Raw genomic sequence first — 27,287 nt, forward strand, 5'->3', positions numbered from 1 at the left:
TCATCTTTGCCAACGCTTGTTGTTTTTCAGCTTCTTTTTTTTTTATTAACTGTCCCGGTGGGTGTGAAGCGTTACCTCATTGTAGTTTTGATTTACAACTCCTTGATAGCTAATGGTGTGGAGCGTCTTGGCATTGGCTTATTGGACATTTCCGTATCTCTTTTGGAGCGATGTCTATTCAAATCCTTTGCCCAAGTTCCAGCTGGGTTGTTTTTCTTTCTATTGATGAGCTATGAGAGTTCTTTATATATTCCGGCTATTAAACCCTTACCACATATGATTTGCAAACATTTCTCCCATTTGTGGGTTGTCTTTTCACTCTCTTGATAGTGTTCGTCGATGCACAAAAGTTTCATTTTACTTTTTTAAGTTTTATTTTTTAAGTTTATTTATTTTGAGACAGTGCCATGTGGGGTAGGGGCAGAACGAGAGGAAGAGAGAGAAAATCCCAAGCAGACTCCTCACTGGCAGCACAGAGCCCGACATGGGGCTTGAATTCATGAAACCGTGAGATCATGACCTGAGCCAAAACCAAGAGTCGGACACTTAACCAACCGTGCCACCCAGGTGCCCCAATGCACAAAAGTTTTAACTATTATCAAGCCTAATATATCTATTTTTTCTTTTGCTGCCTGTGATTTGGGTGTCAAATTTAGGAAATCATTGCCAAATCCAAAGTCATTCAGATTCACCCCTATGTTTACTTCTAAGAGTTTTATAGTTTCAGCTCTTCCATTTAGGTTTCTGATCCTTTTTTTTATTAAGTAGGCTCTATGCCCAATGTGGGGCTTGAACTAATGACCCCAAAATCAAGAGTTGAATGCTCTACCGAGTGAGCCAACTGGGTGCCCCAATTTTTGATCCATTTTTAATTAATTTTTTAAGAGAGTAGATCTTTTTTGTTTTAATGTTTATTTATTTTTGAGAGAGAGCACAAGCAGGGGAGGGGCAGAGAGAGAGAGTGAGACAGAGGATCAGAAGCAGGCTTTGCACTGACAGCAGAGAGCCTGATGCAGGGCTCAAACTCACAAACCGTGAGATCGTGACCTGAGCTGAAGTTGGACACTTAACTGCCTGAGCCCTAATTAATTTCTGATTATAGTGTGAGGTAGGAGACCAAACTCATTCTCTAACATGTGGATATCTAATTGTCCCAGTGCCATTTCTTGAAAAGTCTATTCCTTCCCCATTGGATGATCTTTTATCTATCTATCTATCTATCTATCTTTCTACCTACCTACCTACCTACCTACCAACCTATGTCTTTATTTATGTATTTTAGAGAAAGAGCATGACGAGTGAGCAAGGGGCACAGAAAGAGAATCCTGCGAGGTGCATAAACAGAGGGAGACGGGGAAGAACAGAGGGTTGGAGCCTGGAGTTGGGCTCAAGCTCACCCAAAGCAGGGCTGGAGCTCATGAACCCCAAGATCATGACTTGAGCCAAAGTCGGATGCTTAACCGACTGAGCCACCCAGGCTCCCCTGGATGATCTTCTTGATTACTGGAGTTCTGTAGCAAGTTTTGACATCGGGAAATTTGAGTCTTCCAAGGTTGTTCTTTTTTGGTAACCCTGGGTCCTTTGCGTTTCCATATGAGTTTTAGGAACATCTTGACTATAGCTTCTCTTGTTTTTGTTTTTGTTTTTGTTTTTGTTTTTGTTTGGGCTGGGTACAGTATACTTTATTGATGGTACATGATAAAGTAGGGTGCCCCAAGCCCCTCCCCTTCTTCAGGGGGTCTGGGATGGAAACTGCGTAAGGTCGGGAGACTCTCAATGTGTTGGGGGATGATGAGTTAGAGCAAGGACTCCCCAGAAGGGAGGGCCTCTCTCTTCCTCTTGCTCTTGCTGGGACTGGTGGTCCAGGGAGCTCCTACTCCTCGGAGGCCATCTGGACCATAAGGTCCACCACCCGGTTTCTGTAGCCAAATTCATTGTCATCCCAGAAAATGAGCTTAAGAAAGCAGTCATCGAGGGCAATGCCAGCCTCAGCATGGAAGGTGGAAGAGTGAGTGTCGCTGTTAAAGTCACGAGAGACAACCTGGTCCTCAGTGCACCCCAGGATGTCCCTGAGGGGGTCCTTTGATGCCTGCTTCACCACCTTCTCTTTGTTTCTAAGCTTATTTATTTATTTTCAGAGACAGAGAGCAAGCATGAGCAGGGGAGGGGCAGAGAGAGAGAGAGAAAGAGAATCCCAAGCAGGCCCTACACTATCATTGCTGAGCCCGACACAGGGATTGATCTCGGAAACCACGAGATCATGACCCGAGCTGAATTCAAGAGTCAGACGCTTAACTGACTGAGCCAACCAGGTCCCCCTGCTTCACCACCTTCTTAATATCATAGTATTTGGCAGCTTTCTCCAGGCGGCAGGTCAGGTCCACGATGGACACGCTGGCGGTGGGGACCCGGGAGGCCATACCAGTGAGCTTCTCATTCGGCTCAGGGATGACCTTGCCCACAGCCTTGGCAGTGCTAGTAGAGAAGCAAGGATGGTGTTCTGGGCAGCCCTTCACCATCACACCACAGCTTCCCAGAGGGGCCCTCCGCAGTCTTCTGGGTGGCAGCGGTGGCATGGACTGTGGTCATGAGTCCCTCCATGATGCCACAGTGGTCACGGATGACCTTGGCCAGAAGGGCCAAGCAGTTGGTGGTGTAGGAGGCATTGTTGGCGTTCTTGAGGGAGTTGTCGTACTTCTCTTGGTTCACACCCATCACGGATGTGGGGGTATCAGCAGAAGGGGCAGAGATGATGACCCTCTTGGCCCCACCCTTCAAGTGAGCCCCAGCCTTCTCCACGGTGGTCAAGACCCCACCGGACTCCACAATACTCAGCACCAGCATCACCCTATTTGATGTTGGTGGGATCTTGCTCCTGGAAGATGGAGATGGGCCTTCCACTGATGACAAGTTTCTTATTCTCAGCCTTGACCGTGTTGTGGAATTTGCTGTGGGTGGACTCATACTGGAACACGTAGACTATGTAGCTGAGGTCAATGAAGGGGTCACGGACGGCGATAATATCCACTTCGCCAGGGTTAAAAGCAGCCCTGGTGACCAGGCACCCAATATGGCAAATCCATTTAATTTGACCTTCACCATCATGTGTCGGGGACATGGCTGGCCCTGCACGAGAAGATGCGGCTGTCTGTTGGATGGGGAGAAGAGAGCCTTGATCGTAGCTTCTTTTTTTTTTTATAATTTTTTTTTAAATGCTTATTATTTTTGAGGGAGAGACAGAGTGTGAGCAGGGGAGGGGCAGAGAGAGAGAGGGAGACACAGAATCCGAAGCAGGCTGCAGGCTCTGAGCTGTCAGCACAGAGCCCGACGCGAGGCTCGAACCCACAGACCGTGAGATCATGACCTGAGCTGAAGTCGGCCGCTCAACCGACTGAGCCACCCAGGCGCCCCGATCGTAGCTTCTTAAAGTGAGTTGAGCTTATAGCCATGACCCCAGTTCCATGTCGATTAGCAGCGCTTTTCATTTTTGAGGAGGTGGAAGTAAGGGAAGGGGCACACCAGAGGGCTACAGGTCCCAGGCCCTTGGGACTTTGCTGAGTCTGTGCAGCAGAATTCACAAAGGGAGCAGTAAGGCTCTGAAGTACCCCTTCTCAAGCTTTCAGGAATCATGCAGTGATCTGCTTGTAAAGCAGTTTCTGATCTAGTAGGTCTGGGGGCCTGAAACTTTATTTCTTTCTTTTTAAGTTTATTTATTTATTTTAGAGAGAGAGAACATGAATGGGGCAGAGGGAGAGTGGGAAAGAGAGAATCCCGAGCAGGCTCTGCACTGCCAGTGTTGGAGCCCAATGTGGGGCTTGGACTCACAAACCGCGAGATCATGACTTGAGCTGAAATCAGGAGCTGGACGCTTCACCAACTGAGCCATCCAGGCGCCCCTGAAACCGTATTTGCAACAAGCTCCTAGGTGACACCAATTCTTCTGGACTCTGAAACAGACTTTGGAAAACAAGGCACAATTACCATTGACTTCTATGCAGTAGTCCAAAGTAGGAAGCTGAGACATCACTTGGATCTATCATTTAGACTGTTCCTTATACAAGAAAAAAAAAAAAAAGGAAAAGAAAGGACAAGAAAACTAGGCCTATATGGGGGAAGAAAGGGAATTAGCAAAGTCCACAGAACTAGGTAGAGGATAGGGGCAAAGCCTTGAAAATCTGGTTTGAGACCTCTTTTTTTTAATGTTTATTTATTTTTGAGAGAGAGAGAGAGAGAGAGCGAGCGAGCATGCACAAGCCATGGACCACAAGATCATAGGCTGAAGTCGGATTCTTAACCGATCGAGCCACCCAGGCATCCCTGGACTCTTGATTAAGTTTGCATTTCCCCCAACCTGTGGCTGTGTCCTGTGTCAATCATTTTGCATTCTGCCCCAGAGCACCTGTCCTTCCTGACGTCTCCAGCCGATTTCTCCCTCTTTTGCAGCTTGTTTTCAGTGTATTTCCTTAAAAGATAAAACATGAGGATTGAGCATTTGACTGTATTGGGTGTTCACACAAGCCGCTGTGTGCATCCCCCTAGGACTTCCTCTGGGCATAGAATGAGGGGAGAGACTATGCATACGTGCAAAGTGGTTAAATTCCATCTTTTCCAAAATATACAAAATTATACATGCTATGTGAAGGCAGAACTCTAAATGAGTCCCCAAGATTCTCCACACCCTGGTGGTGAATGTACACTTCCTGTGTAACCCAGAGATTGTGAATATGATAGATTTCTTTCCTATGATTCAGTTATGTTATATGATCAGTTGATTTTCTTCAATGTTTATTCATTTTTCGAGACAGAGAGAAAGAGAGAGAGAGGCAGAGAGAGACACACACACAGAATCCCAAGCAGGCTCCAGGCTCTGAGCTGTCAGCACAGAGCCCGACGCGGGGCTCGAACCCACAGACCGTGAGATCATGACCTGAGCTAAAGTCAGACACTTGACCAACTGAGCCACCCAGACATCCCTATGAACAGTTGATCTTAACAAAGGTAGATTCTCTGAGTGGTCCTGACCTAATCACATGAGCTCTTTAAATCTAAAGTTAGAGACAGAGAAGTTAGAGATTTGAAGCACAAGACAGATTTGATACACTATTGCTTGCTTAAAGAGAGAGGAGTCCATTTAGCAAGGAAATTGAGATCTCAGTCCAACAAAGGACAGGGAATGAAATTCTGCCACCAGGAACCCAGCCAGACTTCTAACCTATAGAACTGTGAGCTGATACACAGATATTGTTTTAAGCCACTGAGTTTGTGATTATTTGATATACAGTGATAGAAATACTATGCTCTCTTGATGACTGAACTATGTTTCTATTTTGTCTTCATTGTCATGGAACTCAGAGTCAAATGTGAGGGCAGAAATGTTCAGTTTTAGAGATCTTTACAGTCTATACCTCTATTTTCTTTTTTTAATTTTATTTCGTTTTTAATGTTTATTTATATTGAGAGAGAGTGGGGGAGAGTCAGAGAGAGAGGGAGAGAGAATTCCAAGCAGGCCCTGCACTGTCAGTGTGCAGCCGGACATGGGGCTCAAACTCACAAACAGTGAGAGCGTGACCTGAGCTGAAATCAAGAGCCAGACGCTTAACCGGCTGAGCCACCCAGGCGCCCCAACAGTCTGTACATCTATTTTCAATGTTTTTCTCTTAGTCGTGGCTTCCTGCATTTTTGTGTATTTTGTCTGATTTTCCTATTCTTAATTATGTTTAACATTCAATTTATGTAATCTTTTTTTAGTCTCATTATAAAAGCAATATGTGCTCATTGTAGAAAATGTGGAAAATACAGTTCAACACAAGAGAAAGAAAAAAACTAAGCATTAGAATTCTATCACCTCATCTGGAGAAAACAACTGTTAATGTTTTGATGTATTCCTTCCAGTCTTTTTCCCTATGCCCATGTGTATATTTTTACATAATGAGATCATGCTGTATTATTATTCATATTCGTATCGTAAGCTACTTCTAAACATTTAAAGGATAAACAGGATAGAAATGAACATGTGTTCAGTGGTTGAAAGAATTTTTTAAAGTTTTTATTTATTTATTTATTTACTTACTTATTTATTTATTTATTTTTAAATTTTTAAAGCTTTATTTATTTTGAAAGAGTGCATGAGCAGGGGAGAGCCGAAACCACGAGTCGGAAGCTTAACCCACTGAGCCACCCAGGGGCCCCTCAAGATTTTATTTTTAAGTAATCTCCACACCCAACATGGGGCGCGAACTTACAACCCTGTGATCCAGAGTTGCACGGTCTACAGACTGAGATAGCCAGACGCCCCCAAAGGTAGTGTGTGTGTGTGTGTGTGTGTGTGTGAGTATTTGGTTGTTTAGGTCAGCAGAGCTCTTTTGTTTCCTTCCTTCTGTTACCCCCCGTGACACTTGGTGCTTACATATGTTGAGGGTCCCCAAGACCACCCCCAGTTCACTGATTTGGTAGGATGGCTCACCGGACTCAGCATACATTCTTCCTCACAGCGATGACTTCCTGTAGTGAAAAGATACAAGGCAAAATCAGCAGAGGGGAGAGTAGCATGGGTGCCATGTCTAGAGGAAACCTGGAACGCTGTCAAAGAGCTCTCTCCCAGAGGAGCCATCCGCTCATCCCAGAAGTTGCCGGTAATTCCTCCTGCCTGAAATTGTGACAACACGTGGAGACTATCGTCTGCCAGGGAAGCTCATTAGAGATTCAGTGTTCAAAGCTTGTAATGGGCTGGTATTGGAGGTCCCCTTGGCCCGGCATGTACCAGCATTCTAGACTCCCAGAAGGAAAGCAGATGTTCGGCATTAACCATAGCGTTTGTACAAACAGTTCAGGCCCAGCGAGCCAATACTTTCAATTAGGGACCGGTGGGAACCCTCCCCAAATACGAGCTCCCAGATTCCAGCCAATGGCCAACTCTGCCAAGCAGCCCAAAGATGGCGATCTCAAGCCTGTGTGTTCAACGTTTCCTGCACGTCATGTAAGTACCACATTCCCATAGTCGTGCTGCAGTTACGCGCAATATTCAACGCCCTGGTTACCTGCTCCCTCCCACATAAAGTCGATTACAATATGGATGTCTTAGTTCTAGCTGCTATAACTGATAACAGCAGAGTGAGTGGCTTAAGCAACAAGCTTTTATTTCTCCTGTTTCCGAGGAAGTTCAAGATCAAAGTGATGGCGACCCCAGGGACTGGTAAAGGCCTGCTTCTTGGTTCGCAGATGGCCATTTTCTTCTTGTATTCTCACATGGTGGAGAACAGAGAGGAAGGTCTTCTGGTGAGGGCACGCATCCTATCATGAAGGCTCTACCCTCACGACCTAATTATCTCGCAAAGGCCCCTCTTCCCGATATCATCATATTGGACGGTAGGAGTTAAACATATGAAATCTGGGGGGATACAAACATGCAGTTCATAACAATGGATGAGAATCACCTCTATGTATGTATTTTTATTTAACTTTTTTTTTCAAAAAAAATTTTTAATGTTTAGTTTTGAGAGAGAGAGAGACAGATCGTGAGTGGGGAGGGGCACAGGGAGAGAGGAGACACAGAATCCGAAGCGGGCTCCAGGCTCTGAGCTGTCAGCACAGAGCCCAAGGCAGGGCTCGAACTCACAAACTGTGAGATCATGACCCGAGCCAAAATCGGTCACTCAACCGACTGAGCCACCCAGGTGCCCCTGTATGTATATATTTTTAAAGTCAGTCAGGAGCAAAGGTCTATTAAAGCTGTCAAGAGCTGGTCATGAAAGACCAATACCATGAGGAAAACTGACACTTTGGTGTCCCATCTAGAGAGTCTCGATCTGGAGGGCTGCCTCTATTTCCCCAAGGTTTGTTCTTGCCTTTCCCAGCCCCACCACACTTCAAATTCCTAAGTAAAGGACAGACTCAGAGCCTTACAATGTGCTCCATGGGTAGGATCAAGGGCTGTCTCACAGAGCCTTGCACAAGAGGAGCAGAGTGTCATCGCAGAGGACTTGTCCCCTTTCACCCAGGCCCATGTCGAGTGGCTGCTTATGAGGTAACAGAAGCAAAGGACTGCCTTTGTCTCTGCAGTTAGGTTTCTGTGATTTTGCCGGCTCCAAAGATCAGCCTCTTGTATTGAAAATCTTATTTGGGGGATGCCTGACAGGTATGAACGACACGCAGATGTTTTTTATGTTTTTGTTTTTTCCTTGCACAAGAGATGCTTTTACTCTGGGATTAGGCTGTGCTTTGGTGGGCGGGGGGGGGGGCAGGGATCAAAAAACAAAAAAACAGAAAAGCATGTGCCTTTGAAAGAAGCGGGGAGCCACTCATCGATAGGGTGCCTTTGCAAGGGTACCGTGAATTCATAGAAGCCACCCTTCCCGGGCATATGCGGCTCCATGGGGCACAGAACTCGGTGACTGGTGCCCTTGTGCAGACTGGCAGAAAAATGCTCCTTCTGGGAGGAGGTAGCTCCAGGCCATTGTGCCAGGCTTGGTGAGCAGAACTGTGGATGGATTTCAATCGCCACTCGCTTGCTCTGCTGGGCACCTTTCGTGCAGACACGATTGAGAACAAATAGGCATGCTGGGAAGGTTCGCAGACGTGTGGCATTCTCTTCCTTTATCCTCTTATTTAAGAATCGAAGGCCCTGTCCTGTAACTTGACTCGTCTTTGAATCAGTTGAACAAGCTTTCGCATCCACACGGGCAATTTGGAATCAGCTCCCACGGCTGGAGTAGCACAGAGGGGGTGCTCGATGCGGGGGACAGCGTGGATGCTCATTAGTTGATTCCATCATGGAATAACTCATTATCGAATCGCGGTGCTCAAGGGTTCTCCTAGCTACCCATGTTGAGACATGGAAAATAACATTTTAGCATGGGAAAGCTGTTTTATCTGTTATGATTATTGATGTAATTTGAGAGCCTTAACACGTCTCCATTTTGTCATCTGTAACACGAGGAGTGAAAATACCGAGGCGCAGGATTGTTCTGCAGGCTAAAGGAGACGTCAGATGAGTCGGCAGGTGCCAGTTTCCCCATCAACCCTACCCGTTTTCTCCTCTAATTCCTCATCCTTACGCGATGTTAGATGACACGGCATTTTCATTTTTAGGACCTTACCTACTCCAGCAACGTGCCCTACGAGGCACATGGAACGAGGTGGAATAAAGAGCCTCAGCTTCCAGCAGACCTGGATACACTCTCTCACATGCCTGAGTACGGGTTCCAAAGCCAATCTCAAAGATTCTTCTCTCTCCATTGTTCGTACTACACATAGGACACAATGAGGACCTTCGGGAAAAACTGAACACATGTGAAAATCCCTCTAGTACTTGGGGGAGCTTTCCTCAAGTGGCAACTGGGTCTGGTTGTTTCATGGGCAAACATCATGGGGAAAAAAGGAGCCTTTAAGTGGTTGAATCGAGCACGTTCGGTTGAGTTTCATACACAAAGGAATCTTTACTATATGACTGCCTCTTGCTTGCCTCTCTCTCTTTAACCTGCAATTGTTAAAACCAGCAGTCCTATAACGGGGATCTAAAAATAGGGAAGACGGTGCAGAAAGAGAAATGTTAAATCATATTACCCAAAGCACTTAAGTTCTTATTCTTTAACATTATACCCCTCTGTGAAAAAATTGTACCGTCTGCCAGGTTTTGCCAAGTCAGAATACGCTGCTGTGAGTGAAACAAAAGCTTCACTCAGGAACATGCGGGCCCGCTGAAAAGTCAGCCTCCTGAAAAACGCTTGCCCAGGTTCCTCTTTTCCGCTTTAGGTAAGATTCTTTTGGTTGCAACTAACGGAAACTTCTACCTCGAAATACCACCGGCCAAGGCCCAGGGAAGTTCTCGGCGAGATACCGAGGCATCTTCTGGAGTCCGAGGGGGGCGAGGACGGCGGGGCGTCACAGACATCAGGCAGGCCCTGGAAAACGCTCGGGGGACCCAGGCTTCAATTTGCCACTGTTGGTTTAATGCTGCTTCTCGCTGAGCATGTTTGACTCGCTGCCTTGGCATCCACAGGGCTGAAGGTGGGTTACGTGGTCCAATCAGCTATTGGGGGGCGGCTTGCTGTTGGAAATACACCACAGTTGTGCCAATACGATTGTCTCCGAGGCCGACTGTGAGTGGCTTCCAGGCGCCGGTTGAACGAAGACCACGTGACCGAGAGCAGCCTTGTCAACACCCATTTGAGCCGTCAGCCTTTCTCCTCTCTCTCGCTTGCTCGGCCCATCTCTTCTGTTCCGGTTCTGTTTCCCCGTCGTTTCATTCATTCTCGTTCTGTCTCTGCCGTTCTCTTCAAGACAGTGGGCCTTCGGGGCACGCGTCGCCTGACGGGGCTGATCCACACCTCCTGCAGGTACGGGTCTTCGGTCCAGGCCAGTGGCGGAGACTGACTGGTGGCCTGGCACGAAAGAAGCCCGCTGCGCGCACTAGCTGTTCTTTTTCAAAACCTTCCTTGGGTGTTCTCTGCCTGGCCTGTGTCCCATTAGCCTCGCTCCCTCGACCCCGGCTAGGATCAATCACCTCTATGCACTCCTGTCGCTGAACCTTGTATATATGTTTTGGTTTTTTTCTTAACTTTTTTTTTTTTTTTAATTTTTTTTTCAACCTTTATTTATTTTTGGGACAGAGAGAGACAGAGCATGAATGGGGGAGGGGCAGAGAGAGAGGGAGACACAGAATCTGAAACAGGCTCCAGGCTCATGAGCCATCAGCCCAGAGCCTGACGCGGGGCTCGAACTCACGGACCGCGAGATCGTGACCTGGCTGAAGTCGGACGCTTAACCAACTGCGCCACCCAGGCGCCCCTTAACTTTTTTTTTTTGTTAAGAATTTTTAACGTTTATTTTTGAGAGACGGAGACAGAGCACAAGCAGGGGAGGGGGAGGGAGAGGGGGAGACACGGAATCGGAAGCGGGCTCCAGCCCAACGTGGGGCTCGAACCCACAAACCGTGAGATCATGACCTGAGCCGAAGTCGGACGCTTCACTGACTGAGCCACCCAGGCACCTCTGGATGTTTTTATTTTCATCATATGTTACGTATTATATTACGGTTATTTATTGGCATGGCTGTCTCTCATTCTAGACCATAAGCTCCTTGGGGGAGATGAGCCATGTTCTTCTCTTTCAACCCATTAATGGAGATGAGGTGTGGCGCTGTGCCCGATGCATGATAAGTGCTCTGGAAAGGCTTGCTGAACCGAATGTAAGACGTGTTCTCTGCCTGGTCTGTGTTCCATTAGGTTGGCTCCCTCGGCCCCAGCTAGAATAAATCACTTCTCCCCCACCACTCTCCAGGGTCAAATTTCTCTTACTACTAGAAACTGGAGTATAAGCTGTCTTTCTTTGACCTGGCTACCATGCCTTGTTTACTTCCCACCAGCCAAAATAAGAGGCAGGCCTCCAAATTAGAGGTTATCTCTGAGCAATTAATTCATGTGGGTCAGATGTGTCCTGAGTCATTTTTGTGGCTGGCCAGTGGAGGAGGAATTTAATCAAGATGAACTTCATCGGAAGAAAGTGTTAATCTGAGTTAAGCTTCTGCGGGCTCCGAAAGGCGACTTCGGAATGGGAATGTCGGGTTCAGATGCATACGGTGTACCCAAGTTGTACACACAGAGTCATCTCTCCAAGGATATAGGCCCCAGTGCTGATAACGGAACGATTGCGTCCTCAGCCTCCACCCTTGTTTCTGGCTTCATTTCCTTATATTCCCTATTCCCTCTGCCTGTTTCTGCCTCGCAGCCCCCATAATCCCTTCTCCTTGCCCGGCCACCTAGCCACCGTTCCCTGTACCCTCTCAGAGGCCTCTCTGGCCTGGCGTTTGTTTGTTGCAGGCGTATGTGTATCTATTTCCAGTGGTTTTAATTTCATGGTGCACAGGCCTTCAAAGCACACTGACACCTTTTTTCTAAGATTGATGTTGACACAAGTCCTCTTAAATTAATGTTCTCATCTCGGCTAATTTGCCTGAAGGGAGTAAATTCATATGCAAAACTGCGGAAAGCCAGGGGTGGGAGAACAGGAAGAAAGGGGAGTTAAGGAATCTCTTTTACTGTGTAACCAGCAATCAACCCAGGAAGATAAGAAGGGCAGGTTTTATTATCAATTCCAGTGAAGAAATGAAAAAAGGAGGCAGGTCAGAGAAGTCATTTGCTAATAAGGAGAGCAGGTGGTGTTTAAAACCTGGATTTTCTTTAAACCTTTTTTTCTTAAATGTTTCATCTATGTTTGAGACAGAGAGAGAGAGAGAGAGAGAGGAAGGGGCAGAGAGAGGGGGAGAGAGGAGGATCTGAAGCAGGCTTTACACAGACAGCAGCGAGCAAGACGCAGGGCCCGAACTCACAAACCACGAGATCATGACCTGAGCCGAAGTCAGATGCTCCACCGACTGAGCCACCCGGGCACCCCTGAAACGTAGGTGTTCTCATCCCTACCCCAGGGTTCTTCCAATCCCACCACGGCGTTTTTCGTATATGCTGCCTTCTTTAAAAATGAGAGAATCCCTTCCATACCATGCAGCAACCAGGTATTAATGAATAATTTAGACTAGGGGTCAGCAAACCATGGACTGTAGGCCAAACCCAGCAAGCCACATCTTTTGTGATTGCCCACAAGCTCAGAATTTTTTTTCTACATGTTTTAGTGGTTAAAAACGGGAAGAATAATATTTCAGGGCACATGAAAATGAAGAGAAATGGAAAATTTGACATCTACGAACAGCTTTAATGAGACCCAGCCATGTCCGCCCATTTACGTATTGTTTCTGTGCTTTGAAGCTCCGACGGCGGGGTTGAGTAGCCGCAATGGAGACCCAGAGCCCAAACCCAAAGTGCCAGAGCCTTTCTCGGCCAAGGTTTTGCTTTGGGCGGCTTCAGCTTCCCACGGTGGAGTGGCCAATAGCAGACAATCCTCCTGCGGGGTCAGAGGTCAGAAGGTCAGAAGGTCAGACAGTCAACAGAAGCCTCACATGCTGCGTCACACTGCCTTCGGCCTTCGCCTCATCACACAGGCATTTTATGGCCTCGCATCATCACGGGAAGAAGGGTGAGTACAGTACAGTGAGATCTTTTGAGAGAGAGAGAGACCACATTCACATTACTTTTATCACAGTGTAATTGTTGTTGGGTATTATGCTTGATCGCTTGTTGTGCTTAACTTCTAAATTTATCATAGGTATGCATATATAGGCGAAAGCGGTCTGGATAGGGTTTGATCCTCTCTGCGGTGTGAGGCAACCGCTGGGGGTCCGCTGGAAGGTGTCCCCCGTGGATGGAGGGGGGGAACCGGTGTATTCCAATCTTGACTCTTCGCAGAAATACTTTTCTGGCCACCAGTTTAGGTCCTTGCTGTCTAAAGTGCTACCTAAGTGCTGCCCCTCGGACCATGTTGGAAATGTCGACTATTTGGCACCTTCCAGACCTAGGGACTCAGCAGCTGCATTTTAAGAAGCCCCCCCCTCCCCCCTTCCTGATTCGTATGCACAGTAAAGCTTGAGACGGGCAGGCTCCGAAGGCAATTGATGAAGGCTTTTTCTTATTCCACAAGCCAGAGTCTGTTACTGAAAAGGGAAGAAGCCTTAGGGCCCCACAGGTAGGAATTTCAATTGTTTTCCACCACTGCCTTGGCTTCAGCTTCCTCACCTACTGGAAAGAGGATAAACAGGTGTTCCTCATGCGTTTGTTTTGGGACTGGATGGTGTACTCGTTTCCTAGGGCCACGCTGACCAATTACCCTGACCAATTACCGCAAGCTAGATGGCCTACAACGGCGGAAATTTCTTCTCTCACAGATCTAGAAGCCGGAAGTCCAAAACCAAGGGGTCAGCAGGGCCTTGCAGAGCCTTCTGAAGGCTCTGAGGGAGAATGCCGCCTCCTGCCTTCCTGCTTGGGGCGGTCCCAGAACATCAGCCTCTGCCTCCGTGTCCGCTCCTCTTCTTAAGAGGACGACAGTCATTCAATCAGGGGATCACCCTAATTCCAGTGTCCTATCGTCTTAAGGTCCTTAGTCAATGATATCTGCAAAGACCTTATTTTTAAATCAGGTCGCATTCTGAGGTTCTGGATGGGCAATGAACTTGGGAGGGGGCCCTAGTCAACCCACCACAGATTACATCAACAGAAGTCCAACGTCTGGCACACTGTGAGCACTTAACACGCGTGTTTCCTCTGCCCTCTCTCCCCCTTTCATTCAGATGACTCGAGGGCCCAGAGTAGAGTGGGGAGTTGTTGTAGGAATCTCCAACTAGATCTCCCCCATTTTGACAGAGGGGTAATCTTGTCCACTGGGGCACCCAGAAGATGCTTTCATGACATGTGTCCCGGAGCCAAACCAGTTGTTTCTTCCTCTCTACATTTTGGAGCAAAAATTCTTTTCAAGGGAAGGGACAAATGCAATAAACCGGAGGCGAGGAGAGCCTCAAGGCAGGGCTGTTGTACTTGAAGGTCCCATTGTTTTCCTCTCTGCTGTGCCTGTTCTCGGTGAAATTCCCCTGGAGTGCTTTCTGTTGTTCCTCTGAAGGAGAGCTTTCCCTTTACCCCCCAACCCCCGCATATCCCAGGAGAAGCCAAGCCAGGTTCTAAATGTCAACTTTCTCATGAGCACATCTTGACAGGTGTTAGTTTTGGGGTGAATCAAATTTGGGGTCTCCTAGCTCATGCCATCGTTGGCAAGGTCCAGATGGACCAGGTACCAAGGTCCAGATGGACCAGGTACCGTGATAAGCTGTTGGGCCAGTTCCACCGCCCTATTTCCCATTGCTTTCGTATGTATATCAGCAACATTTCCTTTCTGAAGCTCTGGTTCACACGGAACCCTTGCATTGCACTTCTGTGACACAGATCTGGTCTATGCTGTATTAATTACGCAATTAGCCGCCAGTAGTCTGCATTAGAGCTTTGTGAATTTCCTGTAAACAGTCTCCCTGGTAGAAGGTCTGTGGAAATCTCCTCAGTCCCCAGCAACCAAGTGCTGTAATTCTCCACGCAGTGCCTGTTTTGGAGCTGAAACAAATCAATAGCTAAATGCGACTGCAGCTAGATTACTAACTCAATCTTCTGGTCTCCAAGGGAGAAAGAGGTGCAACCTTTAATACCGAGGAGCCTGCTGAACCAAGAGTGGGAGCTGTTATTATTGGTAGGAAGAAATCTGCCAGGAAGGGGAGATCCTAGTTTTGGAGAGCGTTTTTATTTTTATATTTTTCAACTTCATGTTTTTCAATGATTCTTCGGTACGTCTTTTCCGATCCTGTTTTAGAAATTGATAAAAGGGTATTGAACCATAGCCATCAAAACTCTTTGTTCTGCACGTAGCGGTTTAAAGAGCATACACTTTATTTTCCTGCAGAAGAATTTGGAGGAGCAAGGTATGTTGCACCCAAAATAGGAAAATTGCCTTTGAGGAATTAAACTTTAAGCTCAACATACATTGTATCAAAGCAAAGTCACCTTAGAGCTGAGATTCTCAGCTCTGGCAGCATATTAGAGTCACCTGGGGAGCTTTTAAAAAATACTGATGCCCCAGGCTGGCTACCAGACGTTCTTATTTCATTGAACCAGGGTGGGGCCCAGGTGTTTTATTAAAAGCTCCCCAAGGGATTCTAGAACGCCAGCAAGGTTGAGAATTTCCTTAAAGAGACAGAATAGCTTTTCAGACTTCAGGATTTCACGCACACCGTTGAATGCCGCTCAAGTAAGAATGGGTCATGCATTACATGGGGGAAGGAGATGGCTAGCTAAGGAAGCCAGGAAAAGCTCATCTTTGAACCCTTATCTGAGCACCGGTGCAAAATCCACGCCCCACACCAGTCTCCCTCTCCCTTCCCAGCTTGGTCTCCCGTTACGTTATTGTCTATCTAAAATATAAGCTCCGTGAGAATAGTTTGGTTTGGGGCCTGTTTCGTTCACGCTTGCATAGCCTAATGCCTATTAGGGAGAGCCTGGTGCATGGTAGATGCGTATGTTGAATGAACGGCTAAATGCACAAATGAAAGCAATGGCAGGAGCATGTTTTCCTATTTCTTTAGCAAGTAGTTCATACCGCGGAAGCAATACAAACGGTTATCTTTAGCTGACTCCATAAAACATCACAAAATAATCACTTGATTAAGGTTTGGATTCAAATGTATGTTTGCCGAAGGAGGGCAAGAATATGCTGTTCTTAAACTGATCTGGGACCTGTGACAGTAAGTCTCCCTGTATGTTAAATTGACATTCAGATCATACTTTGAATTATAGGTAGAAATACCGATAGGGAGAAAAGGAGGAAAATGAACTAGCTGTGCCAACGATTTCATTCCTGTGACATATTTCTCATTCTACATTAATAAATTGGCATTTGGGTTTATACATTATTCTTGTGAGCTTGATTAACACAAGTGCACTCTTGAGCGTTGAGTGGATTCACCTCTGCCCTCCGTATGTGACTCACTCAGGTTTCTGAGTCCTCAATGCCAAGTGTTAGACCTCAGACCAGAGCAACTGCACCAAGGTCACGAGGATAACCCCGTGAAGCCATTTCCACCTCTACCTAAAAAAGACTTTTAACATTTTAAAATTCATACCGCGTTTGAAGAAACACAAATATCTCTCCACGTCCTTGATTGTGACTTAAAATTTCTAAATTCCTAGGTGAAGACCATTTCATAATTTGCTTTCTTGGACTACAGAAACTGCTCCCTCCTCCACCCTCACGCCCACCTCCAGTGACTCTCTTTTGTCCGCGTGGTTGAAAATCACTGGTCCAACAGAGCCCCGTGCCGGGACCCCTTGCAGAGTGGGCGGGTCCCCTGGCCTTCAGCTGTGACACGCAGGCCCTCTGGATAGCGGACCGACACCTGCATCCTCCTTACTCCTATGCATCGGTCTTGGCCTCTGGCACGGGGATCCTTTGAAGAATAGACTTCTTTGAAGACTTCACTCACTCCTCCTTAGTCTTAGTGTTTGGAACCCAGAATAAACAAAACAGAGCAAAACGAAAGCCAGAAGGCATTCCCGCTGGTTTAGTCTTACGGACCCATGGCTCTCCGCGGAGTTGGGGGAAAGGGACAGAAACTAAGCCCTGGGTTGAAGACACCCCAACACCAAGAAATAGCTCCTTGGTCTGCCTTCAGCCACATATGTGCACATAGTCCCTCAGCACAGGGAGGCCTTAGAGTGGCACCTCTTCCAGGCTTTCATTCTGTGTAGCTGCCCTCAGACCATGACATCATCAGGAGCCTTAAAACTACCGGCAGTGGTCACAGCAACAACAACACAAGAGTTAAAGGCCTTGGCCTTTCTGGACGTTGGCCAGGATGCCCCCCCCACCCCCCCATGTACAGTGCTCGGTGTCTGGGGCCTGCGCACTGCAGGTGCTCGGGAAGGCCAGGTGGTTAGTTAGCAGAGTCTTGTGGTGGGGACTTTTCTGTGGTTTATTCCCCTTAGACGATGGCACTTTCCTCTCCTTACTAAGTCATCTGCTCCTAACAGACTCTCGCTGATGACAATGGTGCTGGTAAGGTGACTGAGGACCCGAGTTTTACATTTCATTTCATTTTAATTAATTTACATGTAAATAGTCACCTGTGGCTAGCGCCTACCTACTAGACAATGCAGCTCTAGAGGGACCGACCAGCAGGCTTTTTTCTGTAAAGGGCCAAATAGTAAATGTCTTGGGCTTTGTGGGTCGGGTCGTCTGGACTCTGTCACAAGGGTTCAACGCTGCCGGCGTAACGTGAGGAAAAAAATACATAAGCAAACGGGCACGGCTGTATTCTACTAAAACTTCAAGCCGGTGGTAGGCTGGATTTGGCCTGTAGGCTGGGGTTTGCAGACCTCTGCTTTAGAGTATAATTTGGTGATGTTAAAAGAAAGATTTAAAAAAAAATTTTTTTTTTAACGTTTATTTATTTTTGAGACAGAGAGAGACAGAGCATGAACGGGGGAGGGTCAGAGAGAGGGAGACACAGAATCTGAAACAGGCTCCAGGCTCTGAGCTGTCAGCACAGAGCCCGACGCGGGGCTCGAACTCACGGACCGCGAGATCATGACCTGAGCCGAAGTCGGCCGCTTAACCGACTGAGCCACCCAGGCGCCCCTAAAAGAAAGATTTAAAAAATAACCTGAAGCATATTCCCGAGACTGAAATAAATGCCTTTCTTTACATTTAAATCTGAATGCATAAAACATTAGTTTTGCTTTTAATCCAGAAAAACTCCATAAGCAAATTGTCTTTCAAAAATTGAAACCTAATGTTCTATGTTATTGTATAAAATTATTGCCCATGAACGTTTATTACTGTTAGTCTATTGGATAGCTAGCTGTTCCACACACACACACACACACACATACACACACACACACACACACACACACTTTTTGTACGCTTCTTCTTGGTCTCGAAATCCTGAATGGACTGCCATTCGTGCAAATGTTAGCAGGCTCCGTGTGCTTATTATGCAGTTAAATACTTAAGAAATACTAACCTCTGGGGCGCCTGGGTGGCTCAGTCGATTAAGCGTCCAACTTCGGCTCGGGTCACGATCTCATGGTTTTTGAGTTCCAGCCCTGTGGCGGGCTCTGTGCGGACAGCTTGGAGCCTGGAGCCCGCTGGGGATTCTTCTCCCTTTCTCTCTGCCCCTGCCCCGCTCACGGTCTGTCTCTGCTTCTCTCTGAAAAATAAATACAAACGTGAAGAAAATTTTTTCAAGATACAAAAAAAAGTACAAGAGAAATACTTAACCTCTCGACCTGATGGTTGTGGCCGTGAAGCTACTTTTCTCCACCAACTCAAGAAAAATGTGTGTAGTCAGTTCCTGTTAATCCAGCTGCATTTCTTTTGTTGTTGTTTTTTGCAACAGCCGCCTGAACTAATATTTTATATATGTTTTATTAAGTTGGCAACATTTTCCCACTTATACTATCCATCTTGAAATGATGAATGCCATGCTGGGGCATTATTAGTTTGCATCATTAACCATTAGAAACAGTAAGGAGTTGCGGGGTAATCTCTCATTGTGCTAAGCACAGAATGTTTTTCTCCGAAATGAGCAATCTAAAGATAATCACATTTTATAGATGCAAACGATTTCACATTTCTTGTGAACACGGTCTGTGTTCAGAAATCATTATCGTGCCAGTTTAATAAGCCATTACCCTGAAATGGCTGTAAATGTGTTTGGCGAAGACGAGAAATATTAATGGGACGCTGGTCACAAGTCACACCTCTGGTCTCGTAAGGAACAGTTGAGAACGATGGTATAGCCAAGATGGCTTGAATTGAGGAGTATGCTGGCTCTACAAGGGGTGAGATCCTCCGAGAGAATTGACCTTCTCTGCCTATCACCCCCAAACGCAGTCAGTGGTCCAAATCACGGTTTCCAAAGACGACGCAGTGAATTTGTGTTCAGTTGGGGCTGATACTGATATCTGAGCTATGCACATCCTGGTGGAAATGACAAGATAGCAGGGACCTGGGGGCGCCTGACTGGCTCACTCAGTAGAGCATGCGACTCCTGATCTCAGGGTCGTGAGTTCGAGTACACCCACGAGTACACCCACGTTGGGTGTACAGATTACTTACAAAATTGGTCCAGTGAAGAAGCTAAGTAGGTATCATTAGAGGCTAGGCATGTGGTGCGAGATCCAGGGTAAAGCCCAGCTGGGTACTTGCGGCTCTATCCTGGGACTCCTCGACCCTAGCTTTAGGGCACGTGTCTAATCTAGCCCCCAGTTACTTGTGACCAGGGAGCCTGGGGCAAGCTGAGGACAAAGTACAGGCTAACAGCACACCCCTCCCCAGGTGGGAAACGTGTGATATTCCTCAGACTCTCCCGGCTGCCCAAGAACAGGGGAAACGAAAGAAAGCAGCTGGTTGACTGATAGAGATCACAGTCCTGCAGGACAGGAGTCTCCTTCAGTTCACCGAGAACTTGGTAAACCGCAGGAAAGAGGCAATCTTACCCATAGCCTGATCCCCAGAAACCCATAGACTCCGTTTCCTGGAGCCCTAATATCACCCTCATCAAGATGGAAGGGGTTTCAGCGCTCGCCATGGTGATGTGGGAAACTAAGGCAAAAGTGAAAAATGAAATTCCCTTACTGCCTACAGCCCACGGGCAAGTCCTGGAGACCGGCAGAGCGACCTCCCTCTAGGAGCTCAGCTGCCTCGATGACGACACTTTGCGGGGGGCAAAAGGGAATCTTGGCTTAACGTTATCCTGGCCCCCCAGGATCCTGTGAGTCTCCTTTGACATATAAAAATTCCTTCCTCTCAGCTCCCCCAAGATATAGGCAGGCAATCATACTCCAAGCTTACGGCCCCTGATCTACACCTGAAGGGTCTCATGATTGAGGTTTCACTAAACGGTAATGAATGGCGTTTTCCTAACATCATCTAGCCCCTCCAGGTCCTGGAAACCTGGCTTCCAGAATTCCTTAGACACTTACTCTATCCCTGACCCCTTCCCCACCCGAGGGTATATAACGAGTTACCCGTCACCACCCCAGGACAGCTCTTCCTGCCCACGGTCCTGTCCCCCTGCTTTAATAGAATCACCTTTTTGCACCAAAGAATTCTTTCTTGACCGTTGGTGCCAAACTGCCCCCCCCCATCACCCTAAAACTTCATCACTTGTGTAGATGAGGTTTCTAAAATCTTACCAGGCTGGAAGTAAGGCAGCTTAAAAAAAAAAGGTAGGTTTTAAAACCCAAGACCTTTCGGGGACCTTTTATGTTATAAGCTGCTGTACAAATATCTTCCCATTGTTAGCATTCTCGAACCCTCCTTCCCTTTGGCACACCCGTCACGTGTCACGTCACGGTACCAGTGCTGCCTTGCCATTGAGTTTGTGCACTTTTCTCCCTCATTTGACTGTGAACTTGTGGAGGGTAAGGGTCATCAAGTCCACGTCTGTATCCTCAGTACCTACATGGTGTCTGACTAAGGTGAATACTAATAAAGACAAAGAGAAGTTTAAACTGGATCTCAAAAGCCAAAGGATAATTATTCAAAAACGATGTTTTTATAAAAGTGAACCGCTTAACTAAAGAATATTTTCAACAGTGTGTTAAGTAAAAAAGGAACATGATATATATTTTTTTATAAACCTGAAGTTATGTTCAACAGATTAAGCTCGCTTTTCCACTTACCCTGGGCTGTTAGAGAGGGCTACCTGGTTAACTCTGGCCTTTGCGTATAAGAAAAAAGGACAGGGCGCCTGGGTGGCTCAGTGGGCTAAGCATCTGACTTTGGCTCAGGACACGATCTCACGGTTTGTGAGTTTGAGTCCCGCATTGGGTGAGCCCTGCTTTTCTCTCTCTCTCTCTTTCTCTGCCCCTCGCTCACTTGTGCCCTCTTTCGGAAAAAGGCCACAAAAATCAGGAATAAACTTCTGGGCCAAAGTGTAGGAGACTTGGCGTGGGCCATCCACCAATGTATTTCTTTTCCTGCCCAGTGACGGGGTCATTCTGTGATGGATTTTCCATCCGCCTTTGTCTCAAAATGTCTGTGTGGCGCTGAGATTCCTGCCACTCCATGTTGAACATGCAGCACAGGTGAGAAATAGACCTTTATTTTGATAAGCCACTGGGGTGTCTAGGTTCATCTGTTACGGCAGAATAATCCATCGTATCCTCACTGACATAGGTATATCGAAGAGTATTGTGTGGATATACCGTGATTTGGCAATTGTATGGTGTTTCAATTCCATTGTTCCTGTTATTTGATGGATATCATTATACGTAAGTCTCTGTGGAAATTCACGGTAATTGTCTTTTTTTCAGACTTTATTTTTAAGTAAGCTCTAACACCCAATGTGGGGCTCAAAGTCACAACCCCAAGATCAAGTGTCAGATGCTCCACCAACAGAGCCAGCCAGGTGCCCCTCGTGGTAATGTTAAGTTAAAGTCCTAGAAATCAAATGACTGGGTCAAAGAATTTGGAGCTTTTTAGTTTTATTTTTTTTTATTTTTATTTTTTTATTTTTTTTTAAGATTTATTTATTTTTGAGACAGAGAGAGACAGAGCATGAACAGGGGAGGGTCAGAGAGAGAGGGAGACACAGAATCCGAAACAGGCTCCAGGCTCCGAGCTGTCAGCACAGAGCCCGATGCGGGGCTCGGACTCACGGACCGCGAGATCGTGACCTGAGCGGAAGTCGGCCGCTTCACCGACTGAGCCCCCCAGGCGCCCCAATTTGGAGCTTTTTAAGAATCCTTGCAAATGTGGGAAGTGAAAAATCATACTGGCTTCAAATCTGGTTCGTTTTAATAACAAAATGACCACGATACTGACATTTTCACTGTAACCGTCTCTTCATGGGTCTTGATTTCATGAGCCCAAGTAACGAGAGGATGGAGGTGGCACCTGTCTAGTACAGTGACTTTTGGAAATGAAATAGAGGTGAACCTTCCAATATAACCAGTGTTATGCCAGGGCCACAATAACAGAATCGAGTCATTACGTTTTTTTCCTGGAGTTTTCTCTCTCGGTCTGTCCAGACACTTATTCCTAAACTGTGAGGGAAAAAACAAAACAAAACAAAACAAAACAAAACAAACAAAGATGGCTGATTTTCTGAAACACTACAGATTCGAGGACAGCTCGTTGCTATCTGTTCCCAGCCTCTACTCATTGCCTCTGTTCCTAGCCTCTGCTTACGAAAAACTAAAGAGATTCCTGACTCCTCCACTGAATCCCACCCCAATGATTTAGGAAACAATATACCTTGAAATGGTGGAGAGTCAAAAAATGGATATATTCCCATTAAATGAACGAGGTCATGAATGAAATGTGTCTTGAAGGCCTCGGTACATAGCAGATCCTCAGTAAGTGCTTGGAGAAAGGAAGGAAAGAGGGAAGATGGAAGGAGAGAAGTAAGGTGTTGTATCATAGTTGGAATAAGAAGGGAATGGGACAGCGTCCTGTGTAAGCTCTTCATTTTAAAGTAAACTCAAAGTGGGGCACCTTGCCGGCTCAGTCGGAAGAGTGCGCAACTCGTGATCTCAGGGTTGTGAATTTGAGCCCCGCGTTGAGTGCAGAGATTCCTAAAACAAATAAAACTTAAAAAAAAATAATAAACTCAAAGCGATGCAGTGAGTCGTCTCAAGTCCCAGGCTCAGAGGTGGGAAGTCGTTAGAGTAGGACCCAAACCCAGGTCTTTGAGCTCCCATCCCATGGTTCTGTAGCATTGAGGAGCAAGCTGCTGGTTATTCCTCTGCCCCCTGTGTAAACTTGTTGAGAAGCATCCACTCAGTAGTTATTGAACACCTATATACAGGACGTGGTGATAGATTCTGTGAATTCACAGGGGTCTCCCCGTCCAGCAGGGGAAACAGATATGAAATCAAACAATGAGCTTGATGGAAACCCATGCAAGACACCGAACGTCACATGATCACAACTGAGCCAATGGTTCTCGAAATTTGCTTTGATATACCGGTGCTTTGGTTGACAAGCACATTTCTGGAGTGATTTATGTTCACAAACCGAGGTTTTACTGTATTAGGGAAGATTTCTTTGAGGAGCTGGCTTTTTTTTTTTAAATCTTAATTTATTTTTGAGAAAGAGAGAGAGACAGAGCACGAATGGGGGAGGGCAGAGAGACAGGCAGACACAGAATCAGAAGCAGGCTCCAGGCTCCAAGTGGTCAGCACAGAGCCCGACGTGGGGCTCGAACTCACGAACCACGAGATCATGACCTGAGCCGAAGTTGGAGGCTTGACCAACTAAGCCACCCGGACGCCCTGAGGAGCTGGCTTTTGTGTTGAGCTTCCAAAGATTTCAATAGGAAGAGGAGGCAAGGAGAGGTACTTTACATTTTATTTTATTTTATTTTAAGTTTTTTATTTATTTTTGAGAGACAGAGAGACCGAGAATGAGTGGGGGAGGGGCAGAGAGAGAGAGAGAGAGAGAGACACAGAATCCAAAGCAGGCTCCAGGCTCTGAGCTGTCAGCACAGAGCTCGCTTCGGGGCTTGAAGTCAGGAACTGAAAGATCATGACCTGAGCCGAAGTTGGAAGCTCAACCCACTGGGCCACCCAGGCACCCCAAGGAGATGTAGTTGAATAAAAATGCTAAGCATAAAAAAGAAAAAGAAAAAGAAAAAGAAAATGCTAAGCATAAGTGAAACCTTTGATTGTAATGCACATAAGCAAACACTCTGTTTTAGGAGATAGTAGAGGGTAAGAGTAGTGGGTAAGAGCTGGGTTGAATGTCAGCTATATTGCTTACTAGTTTTGTGACCTTGTAATTTGGCTGAATTAAACAGCTCAGTTCAAAGGAACAATTTTTCTTTCCCCCAATAAATCCAGTTGTGGTTTCCCCTTATAGAAACAGGGCCTTATGTATTTAAGTAGATCTAAACATTAAAAACAATTTCTGCCCTAAACAAGACTGCGCTAAAACAATGATTTGTGAACAAAAATCCTGATTATTTCCCGTCTTCTCCTTATCATAAAAAGATAGTATCAAAGTCTATGCCATTTATTTATAAAACCACTTCTAACACCTAAGAGGCTATACGTTAACTGAAAAAAAGAAAAAAAAGTCCTAAAAGAATAGGTTCTGAAAAAGCACATGGAATTTTAATGAAATGATATAGAAATAGTTCCTAATATAAGCATATCACAGGAAGAAAAATGTGTGTGTGTGTGTGTGTGCGTGCGCGCACACGCGTGTGTTTTCAAATTTAGGAAGCTAAATGAAAAGTGCTTAGAAATTAAGTTGGAATTCAATTTCTTTTTTTTTTTTAACGTTTATTTATTTTTGAGAGACAGAGTGTGAGATGGGGAGGAGCTGAGAGAGAGGGAGACGCAGAATCCGAAGCAGGCTCCAGGCTCCGAGCTGTCAGCACAGAGCCTGACTCGGAGCTCGAACTCACGAACCGCGAGATCATGACCTGAACCAAAGTTGGACACTTAACCGACTGAGCCACCCGGGCGCTCCGGAATTCAATTTCTTTTAATGATGTTTTTCTTTATAATCATGCACGTGGCATCTGGGCAATACTCACTTTTGATGGGTAATTAATTTTTATTAATTTTTATTTTTTAAATATTTAGTTTTGGGGAGAGCACAAACAGGGGAGGGGCAGAGAGAGGGTGACAGAGGATCTGAAGCGGGCTCTGTGCTGACAGGCTGACAGCAGTGAGCCTGATGTGAGAGATCATGACCTGAGCCGAAGTCGGACGCTCGACCTACGGAGCCACCCAGGCGCCCCTACTGTGATGGTTAGTTTAATGTGTCAACTTCACTAGGCCACAGGGTGCCCAGATATTTGGTCAAACATTCTTTTCTGGGTGTTTCTATGAGGATGTTTTTGGATAAGATTAGCATTTAAATCGCTAGACTGAGTAAAGCAGATTTCGCTCCCTAAAGCCGGTGAGCCTCATCCAGTGCTCTGAAGGCCTAAATACAGCAAAAAGACTGATCCTCTCCTGAGTGAGAAAGAATTCCTCCTGCCTGGCTGCCTTCGAATTAGGACACGTTTTTCTCCTGCCTTGGGGCTCACACTGAAATACGGGCTCTTCTAGGGTCTCTAGCTCGCTGGCCTTCTGACTCTAACTACACCATCCGCTCTCCTGGGCCTCCTGCTTGCCCGCTCCCCCTGCCGATCTTGGGACTTGTCAGTGTCCTCAAGCGTGTGAGCCAATTCCTTATAATAAATCTCTTTATATGTATATATTCGCTTGGCTCTGTTTCTCTGGACAACCCTGAATAATACCCTAACTTTCCTCATTAACCGTTAATATAAACGATTTTGTCTCAAGCTCATAGTTTTAGCTAGAAAAATGTGCCTATAAAAGGAAACATGTAAATGTCATGATACCAAGCCTGGGTACCCAGACTTTCACGAACCATTGCTGTGTGATCCTGGACAAGTCTCTTTAAGTTGACTCACAGTCGTTTTCACGTATTTAAAGTTTTTTGTTTGGTTGGTTTTTTTGAATGCTAGCTTTTTAAGGTTTATTTTTATTTATTGAGAGAGAGAGAGAGAGAGAGAGAGTGCCCGCGCGTGCACAAGTGGGGGAGGGGCAGAGAGAGAGGGAGACAGAATCTGAAGCAGGCTCTGCACTGTCAGCGTGGAGCCGCATGCAGGGCTTGAACCCACAAACCTTGAGATCATGATCTGAACCGAAAGAGAGAGTCAGACGCTTAACTGACTGAGCCAGCCAGGTGCCCCTAAAGTAAAGTTTCTGCCTGCTTTGCAACGTCCCGAGGATTACACTTGGGTACTGGGACTGCCCTGCCAGTTTGGAGAGCTAGAAACACCCGCGACTGGTACCGTCTCTGCCGGGGGTTCCCCAGGGACGAGGGTTGGCTGGTGTGGGAGGACAAAGGCCCGATATTTTTGCCTGGATGTGGGATACACTCTGAAGTGTCATTGTTTCTCCAACGTTCCCCTTGACATCAGGATGAAATTGGGACTTTACTTGGAATGGCACCCTTGGGTGGCTTCCTTCTCCTTCCCTGTCCTGCTTCCTCCAGCTCTCCTAGTCTTTTCTCCTGGGACCACTTCCTTAATAAATCACTCGTGCTGGAATCCTTGGCTCAGCATGTGCTTCTGGGAGATCGTGACCTAGGACAGTATGTGAGTGAAAGCGCTCTGTAAACTATAAATAGGGCAACCGTACGTCCTGGTTTGCCTGTGACAGTCCCACTATATGCCTGTTGTCCCAGTGTGCTTATTCATAGCACCTGCTTTCACTTACAAAAACGTAAATCTTATGGTCACCTTTAGCGTAAAGCACTCTAGAGATGCCTGAGAAAATACGGAGTGAAAATAATCATCGTGGTAACACCTGAACTCAGTCAAGCAACTCATTTACCTAATTTCTCCTAAATCAATGAGTTGTTTGACTAAATTGGCATCACATCGAAATTTCAAGATTATGAGCACTGTGATATTTTTTTAAATTTGAGAGAGAGAGAGAGAGAGAGAGAGAGAGAGAGAGAATCTTAAGCAGACTCCACGCTCAGCGTGGGGCCCCACAGAAAGCCACATCCCATGACACTGAGATCGTGACCTGAGCCCAAATCAAGAGTCAGATGCTCCAATGCCTGAGACCACGCCCCCCTGAAAACTAATATGCTTCAAAGGGGATATCGGGGCGCCTGGGTGGCTCGGTTTGTTGAGCGTCAGACTCGATTTTGGCTCAGGTCATGATCTCATGGTTCATGGTATCAGGCCCTATCTCAGGCTCCTTCCTGACAGCACAGAGCCTGTTTGGGATTCTCTCCCTCTCTCTCTGCCCCTCCCCTGCTGGCATGCATGCTCGCTTTCTCTCTCTCAAAAAAATGTTTAAATAAAAATGGATATCAGCAAAAGT

General features: G+C 46.4%; 1 pseudogene; it reads right to left on the reverse strand.

Moving 5' to 3' along the window:
* Positions 1–1,873: 1,873 nt before the first annotated feature.
* On the reverse strand, positions 1,874–3,117 carry LOC125157403 (glyceraldehyde-3-phosphate dehydrogenase-like; annotated as a pseudogene).
* Positions 3,118–27,287: the final 24,170 nt, after the last annotated feature.

The sequence above is a fragment of the Prionailurus viverrinus genome, chromosome X, assembly GCF_022837055.1.
Source record: "Prionailurus viverrinus isolate Anna chromosome X, UM_Priviv_1.0, whole genome shotgun sequence".
NCBI lineage: Eukaryota > Metazoa > Chordata > Mammalia > Carnivora > Felidae > Prionailurus > Prionailurus viverrinus.